This window comes from Macrobrachium nipponense, chromosome 18 (assembly GCF_015104395.2).
Source record: "Macrobrachium nipponense isolate FS-2020 chromosome 18, ASM1510439v2, whole genome shotgun sequence".
Taxonomy (NCBI): Eukaryota; Metazoa; Arthropoda; class Malacostraca; order Decapoda; family Palaemonidae; genus Macrobrachium; species Macrobrachium nipponense.
Genome location: NC_087211.1, coordinates 78,919,510 through 78,946,667, shown reverse-complemented (window position 1 = coordinate 78,946,667; position 27,158 = coordinate 78,919,510). Strand labels below are relative to the sequence as shown.

At 43.6% G+C, this 27,158-nt stretch overlaps 1 long non-coding RNA gene across 1 annotated transcript in view; it reads right to left on the bottom strand.

Annotated features, from left to right (window-relative positions):
• LOC135197235 (uncharacterized) overlaps positions 1–27,158 on the bottom strand; it is a 50,658-nt gene that overhangs the window by 20,499 nt on the left and 3,001 nt on the right. Inside the window, exon 3 of the long non-coding RNA XR_010310584.1 lies at positions 3,732–3,830. This is a non-coding gene — a long non-coding RNA (uncharacterized LOC135197235). The remainder of the gene's footprint in view (positions 1–3,731; positions 3,831–27,158) is intronic.

The window sequence follows — 27,158 nt, the reverse complement described above, 5'->3', positions numbered from 1 at the left end:
TCCTGCTAGTAAGAGACTGTGTAGAGAGAGGAGTTTCTCTCCTCCTGTTCCTACGCCATCCGCCCTTGCCGTCGTGTTAGGCGTTGGAGGATCAAGGACTTAGTGGTTTTGTCATCTTTGGGTGAAAGGAGTGCAACGCCTTCCTCCCTTCACGACCATGTCTTTCCCATGCATGTTCATGTTTGTGTGAGAGCAAGAGTTTCTCCTCATGCCCCAAAAGGTCATCTTTCTTCCTCACACTTTTGCGTTCATGAGGTTGGCAGGGAAGATAGTGGAAAGAAGGCATCCTCCTCTTTGATACATGACTGTGTATCACTGGTATATCATGAGAGTAATCTTAGTCTTCCCTTCACGGCCGTGTCTCTCCCTCTCATGTATGTGTTCGTGACAAGTGCGAGTGTTGAGAGCATTAAGAGTGCTCTTCTGTTCATGAACGTGAATCATCCTTGCATGTACGTGTTGACGAGGTCAGGGGCAACCCCTCTTCGTCTGTTCCTGTACCAGTTCATCGGCACAAGGACGATAAAGCCCCAATTAAAAGATCGAAAACTGCAAATGTGAAGGCCGCTCAAGCTTCGTCTAACGATTCTTCGCTTGGCAAGACTGAGGCTGAGGGTTGAAGACGTAAGGCTTCATTGGCCTGTGGACGTGCTTCTTATTCTCCTGGAAGAGACCTTAGCCTTAAGAGTCTATCTCCTTCAGGTAGCTCTCTTCAGCAATGCTCTTCATCTCAGGATTGTGCTCAGTTGGTGTCTCAAGGTCATGTACTGAAATTGTCATACGTTCTCCTATGTGCTTCCTCCCGCGACCATGTACGTGTTTCACCTGACGTACGTGTATGTGATCCTTTACGTGATCATGTACAGGGTCCTTCTCACAAGCCAGTACGCTGTTCGAGTTGGGATCGTGTACAAGTGTCGGTCTCAGTATCTTCCAGTTTTAGACCTTACACGCCAACCAATATTGTCCAGAATGTTGGGCTTCCTGGGGAATCTTCATCAGCAATTTTACGGGAGGAGGAGGATACTGGCAAACAGTCTTCTGGAGGAGGATATATGTACTGGCAAACCATCTTCTTCATGTCATTGGTCGCCTATGCCGGAGCAGAAGGAGGGAGATAACCAAGAGTTTGTGTTCTCATTCGCAGAGGTTGTTGATCTCATTCATGAGCTCAACAATCTTGAAGGTAGGGCGTAAGCTCAATCTTCTATCACCCCAACGGGTATAGAGGCCTTGCTGGGTGCTCAACAGGACTCTAGAACATCTTTTGAGCTCCCCTTGTCAGGTCACGCTCAGTCCATCCTACACCGTGAACGCTTTGGTATCGGACCAAGATGGCTCTCTGCGCTCTAGTAGGTCATCTAAGCTTCTTCCCCCTCCTTTTGTGTGGCATAGGAAATACTATTCCACTAATACAGTTCAATCAATGCCCCGTCACGTTAATCTGGACATGATTTGTCTTAAACCTGGCCTAACTCTGGAACAGGTTAGGGCTGAAGGCCCTTCCTTTTCATCACAAGAGTTCTTAGCTATGGAGACTACTGCTGCTTCCATCTTCTAGATGGTCTCCTAGCTGGACTTGTGGTCCACTGCGATAGCCAAGATTGTTTCAGATAGGACTGAGGGAGGTTTAGTAAGTTTTTCCTCTCTCAATAGACTGTTACAGTCCGGAGCTAAGGCAATTTCTTACCAGACACACCTTAGCTCCAACCTGTGGACCAATCACCTACTGGCCAGGAGAGACGCAGCACTGTCCAAGGTGGTAAATTCAGTGGACTCTGAGTCTTTGTCATCTCTCAGAAATGGGGATCTGCTTGAGTCGCAGTTCCTGTTTCCGAGGACAGAATTGGAAGATGCTATCGACTGGTGACCAACACGAAAGGCAGTATCAAAGTCAGAGGCGCGTTCAAGACGCCCTCCTCCTCAGCAACAGGTGAGAAGATCTTCACCTGTTAAATCTCCAAAGAGTTCTGCCTCTGTGAGGGTCTCCCAATCTCCCTTACAGGCCAAGGCAAAGAAACAACAACGCCCCTACAAGCCTGGTAGGGGCTCTAAGGGAAGGGGGCAGGTTGGTCGTCGACGGTTTAGGCGTCTCTCCCTCTCCGTTGTCACGAGTAGAGGGGATGCCTGGTGGGCCAGTGGGCCAAGTGGCGAGGGTTTGGAGCAGAGAAATAGGTAGTGGCATTCTGTGGGTGGGATATCTACTACCATTCAACTTCTCTCCCCCCCTCTCAGACAGATCCCTTCTCAATTGGACTTGCGCCCTCAACTCTCAGAAGTTCATGGCTCTTCGCGAAGAAGAGTTGAAAATGCTGAACAAGGGTGTTAAGGCATAAAAAACATGTCTTATGTAGTTTAACACGATCATTCAACACAAAAAAATTAGTCTAACTGTATAAGCCTGTCAAAGACTTATTAAATACTGTTAGTTATGGTGTATAGCATACAAAAAAATCAAGTCTAAAAATGCACCATGGTCATTTTGCTTAGACAAATGTACAAACAAACTAGGCAATTATATGACTCTGTCTGACTTTTTTAAAAACATCCTATTTCATTCTATGCTCCCTCACAAATGCACCTACATAAACTATCTCTATTGTACCTCTAAGAGTTATATAGATATTTGAGAGCAATATTGCTATTCAAGTGTATGCAATATAACTTGGACCGTCATTACACAAAGCAAAACCCATTATGATACTTTAATCTGCATATACCATACACTTAACAGAATTTCTATTAAACTACTATCTCTCTCACTCTGTATATATATAACTAGTATACTAATTCTAAACATAATAGTATACAAACTGCAACACTACTGCAAAACAAAAACAAAAATGATGATGGAAGAGAGTAAGTACACAATGCAGAAATGATTGTTCAATGTTGCTCCTTTCTTCCTAATGAACACCATATTCTTTGGAGACATGAATTTCAAGTCAATGATCCTTGTGGGCTTGTTCCATATGAACAGGTTTCAACTTCTGAATAATGATGAATAAAAAATGTGTTGGGGGCAGGCTGAGGAAGATGAGTAAATTGACAAACGCTGAAAATTTAAATGATTTGAAGAAACATACAGCCCAACACATAACTATATTCTAAAAATGCTGAAGCTAGTTATTACATAAGTTAATATACAAAACCCTTATGATGAGACAACTGTAACATGTATTTACTGACCTCTGTTGTTGAAAGTGAAGTTAACATAATGGTAATTAAGCTCTTAAATATAATTGCATAATTACTTCTTTTGGAAATGATTCATTTTTGTTTCAGGATTTATTACGATTTAAGAAATTTAGCCTGTCAAGCCAAGTACCGGGGCACTTATAGCCACAACACTCAAAAGACAGTGAAAAGATGGAAAGGGATCCAGAAGATAAAGGAGATGAAGTACAAGGATTTGAAGGTGGAACTGGGGAGAAATGCCCCATTTACACTAATTAGTGATGTAGTTTGAGAAGTTAGACAACAAGATAAAAGAAAGGAATTAGGAATATGTAGAGGAATAGTAAAAGGCTAAAAGGTAGATGTTACTGACAGCGTATCTCCCTACAGGGAATGGTAGTTGTTTACGAAGTAATAAATAAACCAATACCTTGTGCTTAACCATTTGTATGAAAAAAAAAGGACAACTAGCACGTAATGTTATATCTTTTATAATAGTTACTGAGAACAGCAAAGTACAGTGTTAATAGTATATGGAATATGTGACAGCTTACTCATTCTGCTTCTAAATGTTCCAGGTAACTGAGTGAAAGTAGTTGTCCTTGGCATTTCCTGATGATACTGCTTGCCCTCCATGGCATTGAAAGATGACACTGTAATGAATGAGAGAAGATAGAGAAGATATGTATATACATACCAGTTACTGTACAACGTAAAAGTGCATGGGATATGACAGAGGTATGTGGTCAGCTTGGTTCAGTACTGTTAAAACTGTTCAATTCACTGCCTGGCCCCAGGCCTAGGCTTACACACACACTTAGTATTTCATTGACTACTTTTTGATATTTACAGTGCATTTAATCTTTTTTGTAAAGCAATGACTGTTATACTGAGTAATTTTTTTTTTTTTTTTTTGCAATTTTACTTTCATATCCCCTATATATAATTGTCCTCTCTTTATATGACCATATAATGTTTAGCATTATTATATCATTCATGGTATCTACAACTTTCCAACAACAACTTCAATATTTTCTGTAGTTCTTCCTATCATCATGACTTAAGTCTTAAAGGAATAAACAAAAACTGTTCCTATGTTGCTGAATTTCTTAATTTAAAAAGATTGACCACTGTTTCAACCATTGATCCACGGCCTTCTGCAGGGCTGCACTGGACTGACCGAGAATCAAGAATCTAAAATGAATATCCAAAACAAAGTTCACAGTCCAGAAAACTATACAACTTTGATACAAATCAGGTAAACATCCTGTAGCTCCAGCTGTCACATATAGTAATGCACAAGCAACATAGCTTGGAGAAAATGAAAAATAAAAACTTCCAGTGCTTTATTATTTATTTGACATAAACATAATACACAAAGCATTTTGTAGCTCCTTTAATATATATCTGAAAATTAGAATTAGAGATTGGATGATTTTAAAATTCACCAAATTTAGGATTTTTTTCAGTAAAGCCTACAGCTAGTTGTTCTTTAATAACATTTAACCACTCATTTTTTATCTAGAAATTTATGCAATTTCTTAAGATTGGATGCTAATATTGCTTACGACAGATAAAGTTTCAACCCAATAAGCAAGACACCCTCTGATTCTACACTGGGGCAAAGTAATATGATCATCATTGCCTATTCTAACATTAGAAAAAGTATATCTAACATGCTAATTATTAATTTCAGAATCTTCCTCAGTGGGCAGTTTCATAATTCAGTATTTCAGTGCCTTTCTCTCAAAATCATTATCAGAATTTTTATTAAACGATTACTTTCAAACCCATCTGCAGTATATCATAGTATTTACCGGGCTAAATACATAAAACACTAGCAAGATTAAATTCAGATATCATTCAAGGAGTAAACATCATCAATCAATATATTTTTCAATGCATGTACATCATTCATGAATACTTCATTATGAAGGCACAAGCAAGCTTTCAGATTATGGATCATATTAGTTTTATGTTTTTTTAGGGAATTGTACATTTATTGAATTCCTCATTAACATTCTCATGAATAGTTTCAGTCTAGTTTTGACACTATCAAGTACGTACATAATATCAATATATAAATGACTAGTCTTGATTTTGCTTTACATGTAAAAATCTCCAATAAGACAAGTCATTTGACCAGTAACAAATGCAATACCATCCTTTGTAAATACAACCTTTTCTTGCACTACTATTGCTGATTTAACTTTTTTTTTTATCCTTAACATCTCTAGTTCACAATTAACTGAAATTGCACTCATTGCACCTTGAACATCGTTTATCAATCCAGATTTTCTTGTCTAGATCAACAGCATATAGGACATCCACTCTATTCTTTCAGACTCTTCAATTTTTCTTCAGGATTCTTATTAAAATTACAATTTTACACTTTATGATCTGAATAGTATATGAACAACTTGTTTTCCACTTTTTTCAAAAGCAACAGCTCAGCTAGTAATGGAAATCTTTTTTCCCCTAAGGGCTTCATCTTGGTTAGGTCAACCATTATTAGTATGAATTTTTCAAATGTACCCTAAAACTTTCAATTGGACCCTCTCACACAAATTACTAATAAGCAAAGTCCTCAACAGTTAGTATATTTAAAAATATGACTTTTATAATAAAATTAGGTTTTATATATACCTACCAAGTACTAATTACATTGCTATTAGTTCCTCTTTTCTACAGCAGCTTGAGATTTAAATCTTTAGCGCTCAATGTACTGGTGTAGGTAATTAACCCCGCCCACATTTGGGGTAGAAAGGTACAACACGCTTAATAGAACAATTCATTCATGCTATAAGTCCATGAGAGAGGGGAGGTGGGTGGATCTGGTCATGTAAATATTTGGTAAGTACTATATATAAAATGATATTGTTATGATACAATAAAGTTTCATACATACTTACCTGGCAGATATATACATAGCTAAGACTCCGTCGTCCCCGACAGAAATTCAAATTTCGCGCCACTCGCTACAGGTAGGTCAGGTGATCTACCGGCCTGCCCTGGGCGGCAGGACTAGGAACCATCCCCGTTTTCTATCATATTTTCTCTCTTCCACCTGTCTCCTGCGGGGAGGCTGGGTGGGCCTTTAATTGTATATATCTGCCAGGTAAGTATGTATGAAACTTTATTGTATCATAACAATATCATTTTCATACAATCAACTTACCTGTCAGATATATACATAGCTGATTGGCACCCTTCGGTGGAGGGTAAGAGACAGCTACTATATGGAATAGACAGGTAAACAACATATGTTGTAGGTATAAATAAAACCTTGGTTCCTACCTGATAGGTGGTAGACTTCGTGGGTGTTTGCCCAGTAGTCTGCATCACCTCAAGAAACTTTAGCGAGATATGTGATCTATGGCCAAGAGTTCTTGTGGGTCTGCCGATGGGTGTTCTTATCCACTTACTCGGCAGAGCCTAAAAGGACTTTGTCAATGGGTGCTGATCCACTTATATGACAATACACCTTATGAAGGAGCACACAACCAATCCCGACCACCTGATCCTAACCATATGTTAGAACTAAGGATTGTTACGAGTTATCCCCGAACTCGTCACAACAACCGTAACTCAAAAACCACTACGCACACATACATAATTTTCAAAAAAAAATTATACTCAACTAATTGGATATGACAAGAATTCTCTTACTGAACAACATAGACGGCCGCCCGTGCGAGCCTAAGTCCTCCATTGTTCGAAGAGACTCTCGACCATATCCAAAAAAGAAGAACAGTATATACATTTAAGGATTGGTGTCGGCTCCCGTACCCAGAATCGTATCTGCCGATACGATAGGACCTAGAGAAAAACACTTCTCATACGTCACACGCACGTCTTTCAAGTAATGAGATGCAAATACTGAGTTGCATCTCCAATATGTCGTGTCTATGATGTTTTTAAGCGACATATTCTTATAAAACGAGAGAGACGTCGCAACCGCTCTTACTTCATGAGCTTTTACTCTCAGTATTTGTAACTGTTCGTCAGGACAGACCTTATGAGCGTCCGTAATGACGTTTCTTACAAAGAACGCCAGAGCATTCTTGGACATCAGTCTTGTGGGGTCTTTTACCGCGCACCAAAGACCTTGTCTAGAGCCTCCCAACTGACGCTTTCTCTGAAGGTAGAACTTCAGCGCTCTAACAGGGCATAGAGACCTCTCTGCTTCTCTGCCTACGAGACTCGACATTCCTTTGACTTCGAATGACTTAGGCCAGGGATTCGTGGGATTCTCGTTTTTCGCTAAAAAACAGGGTCTTAAAACGAGCAAATAGCCGAGTCTCCCTTGAATCCTACTTTATCCTGCAGAGCTTGTAATTCACTAATTCTCTTTGCCGTAGCTAAAGATAATAGGAATAGACATTTTCTAGTTATGTCTCTAAACGATGCCAGATGAGGAGGTTCGAATCTATCCGAAGACAGATATTGAGGACTACGTCCAGGTTCCAGTTCGGAGGTACTGGTTCCTTAGACTTTGAAGTCTCAAAAGATCTTATGAGATCGTGGAGATCTTTGTTATTTGCCAGATCTAATCCTCTGTTCCTGAATACAGCCGAGAGCATACTTCTGTATCCCTTTATTGTGGATACGGCTAGATGAGATTTTACTCTCAGGAATAGCAAGAAATCAGCAATTTCCGCTATAGAGGTAGAGGAGGAGGACAACTTCTTGGCTCTACACCACCTTCTAAATACCTCCCACTTCGACTGGTATACTTTCGTAGTGGAGGTTCTGCGTGCTCTCGCGATCGCGCTTGCCACTTCGCGAGAAAAGCCTCTCGCTCTGACAAGTCTTTCGATAGTCGAAAGGCAGTCAGAGCGAGAGCGGGGAGGTTTTGATGGTACCTCTTGAAGTGTGGTTGTCTGAGAAGATCCGTCCTTCTTGGTAGGGATCTTGGAAAGTCTACGATCCACTCTACCACCTCCGTGAACCAATCCTGGGCCGGCCAAAAGGGGGCTATTAACGTCATCCTCGTCTCCTTTGACGCCACAAACTTTTTCATTACTAACCCCAGGATTTTGAATGGGGGAAAAGCATAAACGTCTACTCGAGACCAATTTAGCAGGAAGGCGTCTACCATAAGTGCTCTTGGATCTTCCACGACCGAGCAAAACACTGGGAGCCTTTTTGAAATGAATGTTGCGAAGAGATCCACATGAGGAGTCCCCCACAGAGACCAGAGATCGAGACACACTCCCTCGTGTAGTGTCCATTCTGTATGAAGGACCTGGTTCCTCCTGCTGAGCCTGTCCGCCCTCACATTCTTTACTCCCTGTACGAACCTTGTCAGTAGGGAGATGTTCCTGTGAGACGTCCAAAGTAATAATTCTCTCGTCAGCTCGTAAAGGAACGAGGAGTGCGTCCCTCCCTGTTTCCGAATGTAGGCAAGTGCGGTGGTGTTGTCCACATTTACTTGCACTACCTTGTTTAATACCAGAGGTTCTAGGCTCTTCAAAGCCAGATGTACGGCGAAGAGCTCTTTGCAGTTTATGTGCCAAGTCACCTGTGCTGGTTCCCAGGTGCCTGACACCTCTTCTGAGCCTAATGTCGCTCCCCAACCTCTCTCCGACGCGTCGGAGAACAACACTAGGTCTGGGTTCTGTGTTCTTAGAGAGATCCCTTTGTTCTCTTCCAGAGGGAGCAACCACCATTGTAGGTGTGACTTTGTCTCCATTGGAATGGGAAAAACGTCCGACAGTTGTCCGGTTTTCCAGCTCCAAGACCTCTTGAGGAAGAATTGAAGCGGACGTACATGTAGTCTTCCTAGAGGGAAGAATTGTTGTAGCGAGGAAAGCGTCCCCAGAAGGCTCAACCATTCCCTCGCTGACGTTTGTTCCTTCTCTAAGAAGAGAGAGACTATTCGCAAGCCTTTCGCGATTCTCTCTTGCGAAGGAAAAACTCGAAAACCCCGAGAATCCATCCGAATCCCCAGATAGACTAGGTCTTGTCTGGGGGTCAGCTGAGACTTCTCGAGGTTCACGAGCAATCCCAACGTTTTGATCAAATCTAGAGTTAAAATTAGGTCCTCCAAGCACTGTCTCTCTGATTTGGCCCTGATGAGCCAGTCGTCCAGATACAGAGAGATATTTACTCCTTTGAGGTGAAGAAACCTCGCCACATTCTTCATCAGGCTTGTGAAGACCTGAGGAGCTGTGGACAGGCCGAAACACAAGGCTCTGAATTGAAAGATCCTTCCCCCCGTCATGAAACGGAGGTACTTCTTCGATGAAGGGTGGATGGGGACATGAAAGTAGGCGTCTTGGAGATCTAGAGACACCATCCAATCTCCTTGTCGTAATGACGCTAGGACTGAAGCAGAAGTCTCCATGGAGAACTTCTCCTTCTGAACAAATTTGTTCAGAGAGCTGACGTCCAGTACTGGTCTCCAGCCTCCCGAGGCTTTCGCCACTAGAAAAAAAAGGCGATTGTAAAAAACCCCGGGGAGTTTTGATCCAGTACTAGTTCTATCGCTCTCTTGTCCCACATTTGTTCCACCATCGATCGAAGAAGTATCCTCAGCACAGGGTCCTTGTACTTGGCTGATAGTTCCCTTGGTATTGACGTTAGGGGGGGAGTGTTCAGGAAAGGATACGATATCCCTTCCTTATGATAGCCAATGAAGACGCGTCTGCGTTTATCAGTGTCCAGGCCTCCACGAAATCCCAGGAGCCTGCACCTACTGGTGCTTGGAGGAGAGATGTTTCATTTTCCCTTTTAAAGGGACGAAAGGCAGACCTACCTCACTTCTGCGTCGGAGCCTTCCTTCTTGCGGGAGGTCTGGAGGTCGGACCACCTCGAAAGGGCTGCATTGATGTACTAGGTCCTTTCTTGTCAGATGTCGAAACAGGTTTCTTCTTCCTAGCTGACTGCGTCAGAAGATCCTGAGTCGCCTTCTCAGTTAAAGAGTGAGCAACGTCCTTCACCAACTGAGAAGGGAACAAAAAGTCAGAAAGAGGCGAATACAGTAGAGCTGCCCTCTGAGCATGCGAGACTGCCTTTGTTAAGAAGGCGCCATACACTGTCCTTTTCTTTAAAAGACCTGCTCCAAATAATGAAGAGATTTCAAAAGATCCATCCTGTACCGCTTTGTCAATGCAAGACAAAATGCATAACAGGGCTTCAGGTTCGATTCCTTCCGAATCATGGGCTTTCTTGGACATCCACCCCAAGGGAACCAATCTAAGAAGTTGAAGACTTCCAATACATGAAAGAGTCCCTTGAGGAGATGATCCAGTTCCGAAATACCCCACGTAATTCGTGCTGAATTGAGACTTTGTCGACGTGAAGCGTCAACTAAAGTCGAAAAATCTGCCTCTGTTGTAGAAGGGAGACGATACCCATATTCTCTCCCGTCTTATACCATATGCCTCTTTTCCCAGCTAATCTTGCTGGAGGCATGCAAAAGACTGTCCTGACTAAGTCTTTCTTAGACTTCATCCATGAGTCTAAGGCGTTTAATGCCCTCTTCATCGAGATGGTGGGTTTCATTTTTAGAAAAGACGAAGGCTTCTTCGTCTTAGCACTGGAAAAGAGCGAACGCGGAGAAGGAGGAGCAGCAGGAGTCAACTCGTCTCCATACTCCTCCAGAAGCAGGGTAGTCAAAACCTTATAGTTGGACAGACCCTCTCTTCCATGATATTCATCATCCGAGTTTTCCTCCAACTCGGGATCTATCTGAGTCTCCGTTCTCCTTTCTGAACTTTCCTCTTCTGGAGGAGACAAACTCCTAATAGGAGAGGGGCTAAGGGAATGATACTCCTTCCTCTTTCCCGCTCTAAAAGACTTGGAAGGCGTCACAAGCTCCGGCTTCTCTTGAACTTTAGAAGACGCCTTGTATGACGCTTCCCGTTCTCCGAGCGTCCTGGCTGACGTCTCTTGCTGACGTCTTGATGACGCTTCGCGCCTGAAGACGCTCCGCTCTCTAAAGGCGTCCTACTTGGCGTCACAAAATTGGACGGAGCGTCACGTCTAAGATCCGCTTTCAATGACGCTTCACTTCTAAAAGACGTCTTACGTTTCTCTGGCTTTACGAAACTCTCGTAAGCCCCCGTTCTAGCTCTCGAACTCGAAGCTTCGGCAAGACGTTTAGCAGTTTCACGTCTGTCTGACGCTTCTCTTGAGCAGGTGAGAGAGGACGAGACTTCTTAATTGGAAGCGTCACGTCCTTCCGACGGGGCGCTAAAACTCCCACAAGAGATGACAGTTGTTCCTGAACTGCCATAATTATCTTTCTTGACGCTTCTCCCACGTCTAGTGCATGACGCCTTTCGTCATCACTCGGGGAAGAAGAATGAAGGGGTACTTCCGCGCAAGCGTCAGGTGACGCTGACGCCTTACCTTCGCTTTCTTAATAGCAAGACGGAGCGTCATCTGAGAAGCGCTCTGGGCTCGAATCTATGTCAGGCTTCATATGACGCTTCAGCGTCTCGACAAGTTCGACTCCTTCCACCCTCGTTTAGGTGAGGGAGAGGGAGAGGACGAGAAACACTCGCGAAAGACGCTTTTTCTATAGCGCCCTTGAGCCGCCTGCCATGAAGCAGAGCTAGCTGAAGGGACGTCTGACCGTTGGGGATTCCCCACGACCTCCCTTAAGGCTTTTCGACTTTCCTTCTCCTCGGGCATGGGAGCTTGGAAGAGGTCTAGGCCTGGGAGCGTCGCAGGGACGATCAAACGCCCCCTCCACAACACTGGGAGAACTCACTTCACTGAAATGTTCACTATCACTAGCCTTACCTTTGGAGTCAGCCATCTTGGACTTCATGTCTCTAATAGTAGCTTTCAGATTGGCGATTTCCGATGCCGAATCCGAAAAAGCACTCTGAGAATGAGATATATAGGGAGAATCTACATCAGTAGGATTAGAATTATCCGTGAAAGGCTCAATAGGCCTTGAACTCACACCTTTCAGTCGTCTAACTCTATCCCTCTCTAACTTCTTCAAATAAGAAGTCAAAGTCTTCCACTCTTCTGCATTCAATCCCTCGCATTCCTTACAAGTATTAATAGCAGAACACTGAACCCCCCTACATTTACGGCATACAGTGTGAGGATCAACCGAAGCCTTCGGTATCCTCACCCTGCAGCCTACATTCACACACATTCTCACACTCACATTAGAATCAGACATACTGAGAAAAAATCCAAAAGAGTTATTCCAAAAACAGTCCACAGTAGCGAATGCCAAAACACGATCCAAATACGTCACCAAAAAGCCGAAAAACGTTGATCAAATGTTGAAAAATGAATCTAAGTCAGGAGGTAATAACAACAATGTTGATACCACCGGCAACAGAGAAAATATGATAGAAAACGGGGATGGTTCCTAGTCCTTGCCGCCCGGGCAGGCCGGTAGATCACCTGACCTACCTGTAGCGAGTGGCGCGAAATTTGAATTTCTGTCGGGGACGACGGAGTCTTAGCTATGTATATATCTGACAGGTAAGTTGATTGTATGAAAACCTAATTTCATAATAAGAGAAATGTCATATTTATATAGGTAACGTAGCAAGTTACATTGCTGAATCCCACATTGACAGGAGGTGGGATCCATAGACACAAACTCATTAAGGAGACGAATTTGACAGTAAATTCACCATCATTGTTCAAACGCTTGCTGTAACCTTACCTGTTGAGAGAGCTACAACAAGAGAGTACTGCCTCTGGTTGGTGCTCATCTTCAACTTGTAGTAGTGCAGCAATAAAACTGAGGGTCGCCTCTACTCTAGTGGGTGCTTTGCTGCCAAGGAGTACTCCAATGGTTGCTAAAGCATAAAGGACACAGCAATGCCCTTGCCCTGGGTGCCATGCAAGAAAATCAACCAGATCACTTTGATACCTACACAACATGTAAAACCATTACCCATCCATTAAAAACAACCATTGGTGGGTACTCCAGGTACTCAGTACCCACACACTTCCCATAACCTAAGATCCTTACAGGAAAGTAGTCCCCTGACGCTAATCCTGTGGAGAGCACTCTGCAGGATCCCTCCTATTCACCTCACCCCTCCCAGTGTAGCTATAGGAAGTAGAGGGCATAAGTGAGGAAAATTGGATGCTCTCGCTCGCCTTGCTAGCAGAACTAGCAGGAGAAGTGAGATGCGATGGCCACGGCGCAAGTCTAGGAGAGCATTCTCGCCCTGCAGAAACGCCTTCCCAAGGAGGGTTATGAAACTCTCACAAGATAGGAGAAATGTTTGCAGCCACCGAGACCGGTCGGTCACATGAACATGACCGTGGTCTGGGTGGAGTTGAGCACCTCACTGGCAAGGGGCGGTGGGTAACTGTCCCTTTGATGCGTTGCAGTCCTTGTCAAGGCTGAAACCTCTCAAGAGGGCTGAATGGGGGACCCCCAACTGGTCTCACCGCAAGAGTGATCACCGGCAAGGTTTATGTCACCTGAGACACTCTCCTTTCTTCCACTCAGTCCCTGAAACAAGACGGTGAGTGGACTCAGCATCATCGACTCTAGATGCACGCGAATCCAGAGATTCACATGCACTCGGGGAATCTCGCGAACGAGTGCCTGACATGGAACTAGTCTTAGGGGCAGAACCTCTAGGACTAGCAGCAGAAGTGTGAACAGAAGTTTGACTTTGTGGACAGCGTGACTGTTTGGGAACAGGTAAGCAAATGGAAGACCCAACTGCCTTCTCAGTTTGAGGAGGCAGACACCTTAGAAGTCCCTTGATGAGATTTCTTGTGTGGAGGGGGGCTACCTTCTCCTACTTTAGCAGGGAGCCTTAGAAGTCGAAGGGGAGGAAGTTGAAAAAATAATATGAAGAAGATGACGACACTTGATGAGCTCTCTTCCTCCTCGACTACTTCTCCATTTCTGCAAGGCTTCTTCTACAGGATGAGGCACATTTACCAGCAGAAGTAGAGTTAATAATCACAGGGCAGTCACGAAAGCATTGTCCAGTGATGAAACTCCAGGATAACAAAGGAAAATTACAGTGAGCCCCTCATTTTGCAGATTTCTCTTGGGAACATACACCCTCATTATTTGCAGAAAATTCGCCTATCCGCAGTATTTTTCTATGAGAAATATCCACAAATTCCTGGTTTTTTTGTTGTTATTAATTTCATCATAAAATGCACTTTTTGTGATAAAACTATTAAATAACCAGGTATAAAGATTTTTAGTGGGTTTTTCTTGAGTTTTACCCAACAAAAAAGATAGTTTTAAGCATTTTAATAGGGGTTTCAACTACCCGCAGGTTCTAGCTATTCGTGGGGGGGACTGGTACCTATCCCCCGCAAATACAGGCAGAACACTGTACTAATATGATTTTCAGCAGGTGAACAGTACACACACACACTGGAGGACCAATACTATAGAATGCTATGAGTTACAGATACAATTCCGAGGTTAGGATAGCCAACACAAGAAATATCCAACCATCTACTGCTGTAATTAACTATCACCACTGTTAGCTTGTAAAAGAAAGAAAATATGATAAAAAAAAATAAGGATACTCCTCTTGCATAAAAGGGCACCGCCCTCAGAAATGAGAGATCCATCAAACTCCAAAACCACACACCCCCCCTCTCTTCGTCCAATAAGCTAGCAAAAGAACGAACGAGAAGAGGAAATATTGGAAAAAAACAAAGGACAAACCTCTGAAGTTACCCTTGGTAATTTCCAGTGTTAGAGTAAATTTCAAATGAATACACTGTCTCGCCCTGACATTGCAGGGCAAAAATATGTAATAAGTGTGTATGCACACCCTTGCTGCTGACCTTTAATGCCAAGTAGAAAGGTGGTTAGCAAGGCTAACACAAAAAGTGAGTTTGTATATTAATTATTAAAGTCAACTAATTATTAACATTAAACACAACTGCAGGCAGTCCCCGGCTATCAGCGTCATACAATACCTAACAGAGGTGTCATAAGTGTGCTTATGGTGCCGATAACAGGTTATCGGTGCCATAAACTGCTGAGTTTTGGTTTATGGTGGTTTTCGCCTATTGGCACACCCCAGGGAACGGAACCCCCTCCGATAACGGGACTGCCTATCTATATATGTGTGTATATATATATAATATATAATATATATATATATATATATATATATATATATATATATATATAGATATATATATATATACATATATTCATTCAAAGTTATAAAAGAAAGATCCCATCGGGAAAATCATGAGTAATGGCTAGTCACAAACATGTGTCTTCATTGGAAGACACCCGACAGCAATGTAGTGTGTTTACATCCGGGCAGGCCTGCCTACCAGATGGGAGTTACTGCCTAACCACCTTGTTCAAGAATTTAAAGGCTGTATTCCAGCCTACGCCAAAGGTGATTCCTAACGTAAAGGACCGAGAGTTTGCATATCGTGTAGGAACAAAAGTGTCTTTTATCCAGCAGAGAATATAGAGCGCCTAGTGTATAATGGGAAGCTAGTTCATGGGAGCCATCTGTGATTCCCCTGTCAATACAAGATAAAACTCCTAACCAAAGCACCCACTGCCCAATCAAGAAAGTTCATAACTTCGAACATGTTCTTGAGTAGATGCGCAAATTCCGAGGCCGAAAACAAAATCTTGGCCGACGAGAGAGCAGAGCACTTGACTGAATCTATTAACCCCAAGAAGTCTCCTTGGGAAGAGGCACATATTCCCAAGGAAGGGGTCTCTTTAGTGGCATACGAAGAGATACCTTCATCTTGAAATCCTAGAAGGAGGAAAGCTAAGCGAGGTCCTGCCTTGATCTCTCTCTTTTGCTAGCCATGCTTATATGTATGTCCTTAAATGCTTTCTTTGCCAAAGAAAACAGCAACATCTTCAGTATGTTGGAGGAAGCAGACGAAGGCATATCCATCACTAATATTGACATTGGCGATGAGGGAGTTGTAGACAAAAAGAAGGTCGGATAAGAAGCCAACAGGAACTTCATTAAGGCGACGTACACCAAAGAGGCACCTTGATCCTCTACCTCTTCCAATGAAATTGGAGAAAGATCCTCAAGAACTTGAGTTGTGTCTACAACCAAGAGGAGCTTGGGGAGTCGGAGCTACGACAGGTGCCTAAAGAAGCTCCACATTTAAGGATGCTTGAAGTGTCCCAGCTACTACTGGCGCCTGAGATGATGCGGGTGCTTGAGGCATCGAGGAAGCATTAGTAAGTAAGGACAAAATGTTGTCTAGTTTCAGCTGAATAGGGTCCACTTTGGCTGAAACAGCGGGAGCTACCGGAGGAGGAGGCGGCGCCACTGGGCACTCGGGTGCAACTACCTGGCGCTTGTTGCATGGCCTCAGCAGCAGGATGACAACGCTCATGCTGGAGTGCAATACATTATATGCAATATGCTTACATTATTCAGTCCTCAATTAGGTCACTCCATTTGCCATTAATAAATTCTATTTCCAAATTTCAAAATAATCTTTAAATAAATGCAATGAATAAAAAGTATTTTCACTAATAAGTTACTAACACCTAGCTGAATCTATTGAAGCTTCAATCAGTATATCATAATGACCGACTCATTGAGCACTTACTATTATGTACACTACTACACGCAGACCCTGGTCATCAGCAGGTTTTGTTCTTGGCACGGTGATGACAAGCGAAAACCGCCATTAACAGAAACTTGGTGATTTATGGCGCCATAACTCTATTGCAGGCAGTCCCCGGGTTACGACAGGGGTTCCGTTCTTGAGACGCTTTGTAACCCAAAAATCGTTGTAAGCTGGAACATCATAAAAAATCCTAAGACCTTACTTTTAATGCTTTGGGTGCATTAAAAACTATGTAAACTGCATTCTTATTGCATTTTTCGTCAAAAAAATCTTCAAATACTGATTATTTTGCATTTTTGGTGTCATATTTCATCTGCCAGATGAGCATTGTAGGCGTCGTAACCCTGGAAATAACTTCTGATGAACATAATTGAAAAGCACCTTAACCTCCGAACATCGTAAGCCGAAGCCGTCGTAACCCGGGGACTGCCTGTATTGGCACCTTATGGCGCTGATAACCAGAACTAGGAGAGTTATGGCACCATAAATTGCCATTTTTATGGGCAAGACAAGTGCCATAGCACCAGATTGCCATTAACCGAGTCAGCCAATAACTGGGGACTGCCTCTACTGTTTTCTTAGATTGTTTAAAGGAAAGAGAGAAATAAGGTAAATGTTATATTCCTAAAACATAGTCTTTAATAACAATTTGCAAATAGCTTTGGGAGTCAGTGACACTCAACTCAGCTTGTCTGTTGACAAACAATATTCAGATGTTTATGATATTATAAAACTAATCAAAGCACTATTTTTTTCCTTTCAGTGCCTAGCTCATTTACTGATTACTGCCAACCTAAGTTCCCAAAAACCAAAAACACGCTGGTAACAGAATAGTATACAAAACAACGGGACATGGAGACCAATCCCTGTTAAAAACAAAGGGGTGCCATTCATGTTTTGTGTGGATAGCAGGGTTCAATGAGCCCAGCCCACTCCCTCCGATTCTTGCTTCACTTCCAGTACACATTAGGGGCCTTTGTGTGGTCTCCATGTATCCATCCTCCTAGGGAAGAACAAGTTTGTCCTCTGCTGATGTCAACCTCGTCATGCAACCTTTGCTGCAATACCTAATACTATGAGCACTAGAGTCTGACACAGTTAGACAATTTGGTAAGTTAAAGGATTGGTGGTACAAAAACGAAACAGGAGTACTTCACCAAAAGCCAGCAAACCAACCAGTGAAATTCTACTACACAAGAGCTACCCGCCCAATGTTTACTCGATGAGCAGCAGGAACGAATTGTTCTATTTAGCAAATGCAGAACGCAAGAAGTCTTTAACACTATTAACCCTTAATGGATGGGCATGCTCATATGATCTAACAGGCTTTGAGTGATGGACGGGCTAACTCATTATGAGTAGTAGTAATATTACTAGTACGTACCATACGATTTGGATGACTTTAGCAGGAAAGATTTTCATTTCATTTCAGTGATCCATAAATGACTTACAGTAACTGCAGTAGCTCAGCACAGGAAAGAGGGGATCAGTGTGTCTTGAAACTTGATGAATAAATGTGTTGCCCCTCTCTATCCCCTGATGTATCTTTATCTATTTGCTCTTAAATAGTATACCCAGGGATTACTGTTGCTTTTAGTTCTTATCTTTTATGACAGTATGTCAGCTATATAATTGTAATTTTGCAAAGAAAAGTGCAACGAAATATTAGAAAAAAACATGTCTACCTCACAAAAAGTTACTGAATCTCCCCATCTCAACAAATCTCGTAAACATTTTGCAATAAATACTCAGAATTTACTACTGATTGTGAGCTATAATTATGACTTTATAAAATAACAGTAAAGATTATAAAACATATTTATAACATTGTATAAAATTAGGTGCAGCATAGGGTTGTACAGTCAATTCGCCTATTAGCTGTATTTTTTATGAGAAATATCTAACAATTCCTGTTTTTTTTTTTATCAATTTCATAATTTTTTGTGATAAAACTATTAAAAAACCAGGTATAAACATGACATTGTTATGATACAATAAAGTTTTCATACATACTTACCTGGCAGATATATACATAGCTATCGACTCCTCCCCCCGTCGTTCCCGACAGAATTTCAAATTTCGCGGCACTCGCTACAGGTAGGTCAGGTGATCTACCGCCCTGCTCTGGGTGGCAGGGCTAGGAACTATTCCCGTTTTCTCTAATCATAATCTCTCTTCCACCTGTCTCCTGGCGGGGAGGCTGGGGGTGGGGTCTTCGAATTGTATATATCTGCCAGGTAAGTATGTATGAAACTTTATGTATCATAACAATGTCATTTTCATACATTCACTTACCTGTCAGATATATACATAGCTGATTGACACCCTTTGGTGGAGGGCAAGAGACAGCTAACTAACTGTACTAGACAGGTAAACAACATATGTTGTAGGTATTAATAAACCTTAGTTCCTACCTTTTTAGATGGAAGACTTCGTGGCTACTGCCCAGGAGTCTGCTTCATCTCACGAGCCTTAGCGAGATAGTGATCTGTGGCCAAGAGTTCTTGTGGATCTGTCGATGGGGTCTCTTCCACTTACTCGACAGAATCCTAACTGGCGTTTGTCAATGGGAGCACATCCGCTTATATGACAACACGCACTAATTTAAGGAGCACACAACCAATCCCGATCACCCGATCCTAACCCGTGTTAGTTCTAAGATTGCCTAGAGTTATCCCCAAACTCTTTGCAAACAACAAACTCGAAACTCATACATACAAAAATAACAAAATTTTTGTACCCCTCTAATAGGTCAGATGTCCCTCGATTTTTCAAATGAAGAGAAGTGAAGCCGCCTGTGCGACAAACTGACACTCCCTAACACCGAAAACCCGAGAACACATCCGACAAGAGGGTTACGTACATAATTTTAAGGATTGGTGCTTTCTCCTTTACCCAGAACGTTTGTGCTGACACAAACGGACCTAACGAAAAACATTTATCATACGTAACTCGCACGTCTTTTAAATAATGGGATGCAAACACAGAGTTGCATCTCCAATAAGTTGTGTCCAAAATGTTCTTTAGTGACATATTTCTTTGGAACGCCACCGAAGTTGCGATTGCTCTAACTTCGTGGGCTCCCACTCTTAGGAAGATTAAACGAATCATCTGGACACTTCTTATGAGCTTCCGTGATAACACTTCTAACAAAGAAGGCTAAAGCGTTCTTGGACATTGCTCTCTTGGGGTCTTTCACTGAGCACCAAAGACCTTTCTGCGAACCCCCCAACTGCTTCTTCCTGTCCAGATAAAATTTTAGAGCTCTAACTGGGCAAAGGGATCTTTCTGCCTCTCTGCCCACCAAACTAGAAAGTCCTTTCACTTCGAAGCTCCTGGGCCAGGGATTTGAAGGGTTTTCATTTTTGGCCAGAAAAAGGGACTGAAATGAACAAATTGCGGAGTCTCCTTTGAAGCCAACTCTTGATTCAAGGGCGTGCAACTCACTGATTCTTTTTGCCGTTGCAAGAGAGATCAGAAACAAACACTTTCTAGTGATATTACGGAACGAAGCAGTGTGAAGTGGTTCGAATTCATCTGAGAAAGAAATTTAAGAACCACATCTAAGTTCCAGCTTGGAACCTTAGGTACAAGTGATTTAGATGTTTCGAATGAACGAATGAGGTCGTGCAAATCCTTATCATTCGTTAGATCTAATCCTCTGTTTCTAAAGACTGCTGAGAGCATACTCCTGTACCCTTAATAGTTGGTACTGAGAGATGCGACTTTTGTCTAAGAAAACAGAAGGGAAATCTGCAATTTCGGTCACAGAGGTACTGGAAAGAGGACAGCTTCTTCGACCTACCCACCGTTTTCTGAAACTTCCCACTTCGATTGGTACACTCGCCTCGTAGGATGATCTGCGGGCTCTAGCAATTGCGTTTGCTGCCTGGCGAGAAAACCCTCTCGCTCTGACAAATCTTTCGATAGTCGAAAGGCAGTCAGAGCAAGAGCGGGTAGATTTTGATGGTACCTCTCGAAGTGGGGTTGTTTGAGCAGATCTATTCTGTTTGGAAGAGATCTGGGGAAGTCCACTGTCCCATTCCATCACCTCTGTTGAACCAAAATTTGAGCTGGCCAATACGGAGCGATCAGAGTCATCTTGGTTCCTTCGGATGCACGAATTTTCTGACTACTTCCCCCAGTATCTTGAACGGGGGAAAAGCGTAAACGTCTATTCCTGACCAGTCCAGGAGAAAAGGCGTCTGTTTGCATAAGCCCGGGGATCCCCTCCACCCAGGGCACAAAATGTATCTATCCGTTTGGAGAGGAACGTGGCGAAAAGATCTATTTGAGGCTTCCCCAAAGGAGCCAAAGGCTCTGACAGACTTCTGCGTGGAGTGTCCACTCTGTGGGAGGACCTGGAATCTCCTGCTCAATCTGTCCGCTCTCACTTCCTCTCCCCTTGAACAAACCTTGTTAGGAGAATTACCTTCCTTTGGTTCGCACCCAAATCAGTAGATCCCGTGCCAGCTCGTACAGAGCAAAAGAGTGCGTCCCTCCTTGCTTCTGACATAAGCCAGAGCTGTCGTATTGTCTGAATTTATCTGCACGACTTTTCCTCTGACTAAGTGTTCGAAGCTCTTTAGTGCTAGGTGAATCGCTAAGAGCTCTTTGCAATTTATGTGCCATGACACCTGTTCTGCCGACCAGGTGCCTGACACTTCTCTGGGTCCCAATGTTGCACCCCAGCCCGCCTCCGATGCGTCTGGAAAACAATGTCAGGCTTGGGTTCCGTACTTGCAGGGGACACTCCTTTGTTTTCCTTTAATGGAACCAACCACCACTTCAAATGATGTTTTATCTCTTCCGAGATTGGAAACGTGTCCGAGAGCTGACCTGTCTTCCAACTCCAACTTCTTCTTAGGAAGAAACTGAAGCGGCGAAGATGTAGTCTTCTAGGAGAAAAGAACTGTTCGAGCGAGGAAAGGGTTCCCAGAAGGCTCAGCATTCCCTCGCTGAAGTGCGCTCCTTCCCTAGAAAGTTCGATACTGTGGCACAGCCTTTCTTTATTCTCTCTTGAGATGGAAAAACTCGAAAACCCCGAGAATCCATCTGAATCCCCAGATAGACCACGTTCTGGCTGGGGATCATCTGAGACTTCTCGAGGTTCACGATCAATCCCAAAGACTTTGTCATTCCAGTGTTGTTCGCAGGTCCTCCAAAACACTGCTTTTGAGACCTGGCTCTGATGAGCCAGTCGTCCAGGTACAGGGAGACATTTATCCCTTTCAAATCGTAAGTGCCTTGCTACTATTTTTCATCACGTCTGTGAAGACTTGAGGAGCTGTGGACAGGCCGAAACACAGGGCCCTGAACTGATAATTTCTTCCTTCGGACATAAATCGAAGGTACTTCCTCGACGAATGGTGGATCGGGATGTGGAAGTATGCGTCCTGAAGGTCTAAGGACACCATCCCCTGCCACCTTGCCGCAGTGCTGTGCAAGGACTGAGGCAGACGTTTCCATGCTGAACTTCTGTTGTTCGACGAATTTGTTCAGCGCACTTACGTCCAGTACGGTCTCCATCCCCCGAGGCTTTTGTTACCAGAAACAAGCGATTGTAAAACCCCGGGGAGTTGCAATCCAGCACAAGTTCTATTGCTCTTTTGTCCCACATCTGTTCCACCATCTGACGAAGAGTATCCCTCAGAATAGGGTCCCTGTATCTGGCGGACAATTCCCTCGGAGATGTTGTCAAGGGAGGAATGTCCTTGAATGGGATGCGATACCCCTCTTGATAATCGACATCGTCCAAGTGTTGGCTCCTATGTCTTCCCAGGCTTTCGCAAAATAATGTAGCCTGGCTCCTACGGGTGTCTGGAGGACAGAATTTTCACTTCCCTTTCTTAAAGGAACGGAAGGAAGACCTGCCCCTCTTATCGGTTGACTTCCTTCTGGCGATCGGTCTAGTTGGAAGACCTCCTCGAAAGGGTCTGTTTCTGAGCTGGGCGAGCACTTTCTTTTCCTCACTAGCCATAGGCCTATTCTTCCTTGAGGATTGTCTAAGGAGATCCTGGGTGGCCTTTTCCGTCAGAGAATGCGCGATGTCCTTCACCAACTGTGAGGGAAAAGGTTTTCAGAGAGAGGCGCAAACAATAATGCGGCTCTCTGTGAATGAGAGACGGCCTTCGTGAGGAAAGCACTGTGCACCTCCCTTTTCTTTAAAACTCCTGCACCATATAGGGGAGCATACCTCAGCCGATCCATCCTGAACAGCCTTATCAATGCAGGCGAGGATGCAATTCAGGGTTTCTGGTCGAGTTGTCATTTTCTTGAGATTTCTTGGCCAAAACCCCAAGGGACCAATCTAAGAAGTTAAAAACTTCTAAAGTATGAAAAAGTCCCTTGATGAGGTGATCCGTTTCCGAAAGCCCCCATGTAACCTTCGCTGCATTCAAGGCTGCCTTCTCGACGAATCCACCAACTCGAGAAGTCTGACTCAGCTGAAACGGACAGAGATAGTCCCATATCCTCTCCCGTTTCATACCAAATTCCTCTCCTCCCTGTAAGTTTAGCGGGAGGCTACAAAAGACCGTCCTTCCTAACTCCTTCTTCTTCTTGAAACCAGGAGTCAAGAGATTGTAGAGCTCTCCTATAGAAATGGCAGCTTCATTTTAAGGAAAGAGGAAGACTTGAGTGCTTTCGTGCTTGAAAACTGCGAGCGTGGCGAAGGGGGAGCAGCTGGCGTTCAAAGAGTCTCCAAATTCCTCCAACAAAAAGGGACGAAAGAACTTTTATAATTAGAAGATCCTTCTTCAATTCGTCCTCCGCCGAGGCATCTTCTGGGTGATAGGCTCGGAAGGAGAAGGTTCTCTTCTTTCTACTGACTCTTCTCTTACTCTCTTACGAGTGTCAGGCTCTTCCTAGGAATGCGCCTGTGTTACAGTAGGAGTATCTCGCCTGGGAGGAGTAACCGTGCTTGGAATACTCCTGGCGCCTGGCAGGCGCAAAGCGCCTCGAATACTCCTGGCTTTCAGTAGGCGCATTTTGTTTAGAATCTTCCTGGCGCGTTGTAGGAGTATTGAGTTCCGAGTACTCCTGGCGCCTGGGAGGAGTATTAGCTTCGGAATACTCCTGGCGCCTGGGAGGAGTAACGCGCCTGGAATACTCCTGGCGCCTGGCAGGCGCAAAGCGCCTCGAATACTCCTGGCTTTTATCAGGCGCATTTTGTTCAGAATACTCCTGTCGCGTGGTAGGAGTATTAAGTTCCGAATACTCCTGGCGCCTGGGAGGAGTATAAGCTTCGGAATACTCCTGGCGCCTGGGAGGAGTAACGCGCCTGGAATACTCCTGGCGCCTGGCAGGCGCAAAGCGCCTCGAATACTCCTGGCTTTTAGAAGGCGCATTTTGTTCAGAATACTCCTGGCGTGTGGTAGGAGTATTAAGTTCCGAATACTCCTGGCGCCTGGGAGGAGTATTAATTGCAGAGTACTCCTGGCGCCTGAGAGGAGTATAAGCTTCCGAATACTCCTGGCGCCTGGGAGGAGTATTTAGTTCAGAATACTCCTGGCGCCTGGGAGGAGTATCTAGGCCCGACGACTCCTGGTGTCTTGTAGGAGTACGCCGTTCCGAATACTCTTGATCCTTAGCATGTGTCTGATGTTTAGTAGGCGCTTTCCGTCTCACAAGTGCTCTACTCCTAACAGGATCTTCCTCTTCAGGTAACTCTTGGCGCTTGATTGAAGATCTTGAATCTTGTACTGGCTCGTGCGCCTACTCGGAGTCTGGCTTTCTGGTTGGCGCCTACTCTTGACAGGAGTAGCTTCCTTTCTTACCTCTCTCCTGTCTAGCGCACCGCCCCCCCCAGAGATGGCCGCCTGTGCGACAACTCCCCTGAAGGATGCGTCGCGCCTGGCAGGAGATAGGTATTTAGATCTTTTAATAGGAAGCCTATCATCCTTCTTACGAGTAGGCTCCTTATAACGAGTTCCTACTAACAAGGCTAATTGCTCTTGCATATTTTTCAAAATTTTCTTGGTTGAGGAATCTTCCGCATTAGGAGAGGGAGATCTGGAAGGCGCTCTAGGATCTCTTCCAGACCCAGAGTCTGACTGTATTCTCGCCCTCTTTATTACCGAAGGTGCTCCTCCTTCTGAGAAGCGCTCGGGACTCGAATTGAGCTCGTGCTCTTTCTTACTCCTCTTCAAAGGACGGGAAAGATTCGACTCCTTCCATCCTCTTCTCGGCGAAGGCGAACTCGACGACGAAAAGCACTCTCGAAGGATGCTTTTCCTATAGCGGTCTTTGGCAGTCGATACGATCGATTCTGCCGAAGGGACGCCTGATCGTTGGGGGATTCTCCACAACCCCCGTACGGCTTTCGACTTTCCTTCTCCTCCGGGCCAGGGAGCTTGGAAGAGGTCTAGGCCTGGGAGCGTCGCAGAGACGACCAGACGCCCCCTCCACTACACTGGGGACACTAATATCACTGCCACATTCACTTTCCTTACCTTCCAATGCTGCGACTTTTTCCTGCATTTTCTGAAGGGAAGCTCTAAGTTCTGCTATTTCCGAAGCAGAAACTAGAGGGATTAGCAAGATGTGAACGGGCTGAAACAGAATGGTTATTATCATCATGGGAAGAAGCTACAGAGCTAGACAGTAAATCATGAGAGGCAGACATACTGCGGGTTTTATAAGCCGCCTTCCTCTCTCTATCTCTCTCTAACTTCTTCAAGTAAGAAGTTAGATTTCTTCCACTCTTGTGCATTCAGATTCTCACACTCATTACACGTATTCTCAATCGAACATTCAACCATTCTACACCCCCTACAACTAGTTGTGAGGATCTACCGAAGCTTTCGGAATCCTCACCTTACAGCCCATCATTCACACACACTCTGAAACTAACACTAGAATCAGACATATTCACAAATTCCAAAAACCAAGTCCCAAAAAACAGTCCACGATAGCGAATGCCAAACAACGATCCAAGTACGTCACCAAATATCAGCGAGAGATGATCAAAAGCTTTGCGAAAAACGAATTCTAGTCAGGAGGAAGTAACAACAATGTTGATACAGCCGGCGACAGAGAGATTTATGATTAGAAAACGGGAATAGTTCCTAGCCCTGCCACCCAGAGCAGGGTCGGTAGATCACCTGACCTACCTGTAGCGAGTGCCGCGAAATTTGAAATTCTGTCGGGAACGACGGAGTCGATAGCTATGTATATATCTGACAGGTAAGTTGAATGTATGAAAACTTTAAGTGTGTTTTTCTTAAGTCTTAACTAACAAAACAGGCAGTTTTAAGCATTTTTATAGGGTTTCAACTATTCTGGGAGGGGGTCTCGTACCCATCCCCCGCAAATACGTGGGAACAGTGTACGTACATAAATAGTCACTTTAAACTTCCTGTGGACTGTACAGAAAAATGTTTAGAATTTTATTTCTTACACCATGTGCATTTGCATATCTTCCTCTTTCCATTGATATGTTTTTTCTTAAAGTGGCCATCCTTAAGTTTGCCTGGTCTGGGAGTGTGCTTAATATATATATTTAGCCCATCACTTAGGGGTTAAAAAACTGACTATTCTGTGCAGAAGAACCGATACATTCAAATACAATGTTTGTCCTCTCCTCAAGGCTGCTCAAGATTTCTTCAATATGATCAACAAATCTTTCAAATGCAGTGAGTTCCAAATTGAACATTTATTCAACCTATTCTGTCAGATCACTCTAACTTTGGTATCATAAGCCTTCATTTCCACAGAAATGCCTTAAAATTCTTTTCTCAATTTTTCTTTTAGCCTTCTCTCTGCAGTGGACCCCCCGTATTCGCGTTCTCCAGATTCGCGGACTCACACATTCGCGGATTTCTCTCGGGAACGTTTCCCTGCATTATTCGCGGAAAATTCGCGCATTCGCGGTATTTTTCTATGATAAATATCCACAAATTCCTGGTTTTTGGATGAATTTTATCATAAAATGCACTTTTTGTAATAAAACTATTAAAAAACCATGTATGAAAATTTTTAGTGGGTTTTTCTTGAGTTTTAACTAACAAAATAGGCTGTTTTTAGCATTTTTATAGGGGTTCCAAACATTCGCGGATTCTAACTATTCACGGGGGGGTCTGGTATGCATCCCCCGCGAATACGGGGGGATCACTGTACTGCTATTTAACTCCTTAAACCATCTGTAGCTATATTGCCTTGTAATGATGATACAAAAATACGTATGACCATTAACCATAACTTAAAAAAACCCATTGTGAAAAATTCCAAATAGCCAACTGTTATCCTGATAATAACTCTGTAGCTTCTGATAAAATCCTGGACAATTCTCTTTTAGAGTTATTAAATCAAGCTGGATACTAATATCACTGCCACTGAAAAAAACTAATACAATATCAGTTTTCATTTTAATTAATGCATGAAACAATGCTTCACCATATCCACCACTTCAGACAAAATTATCACTT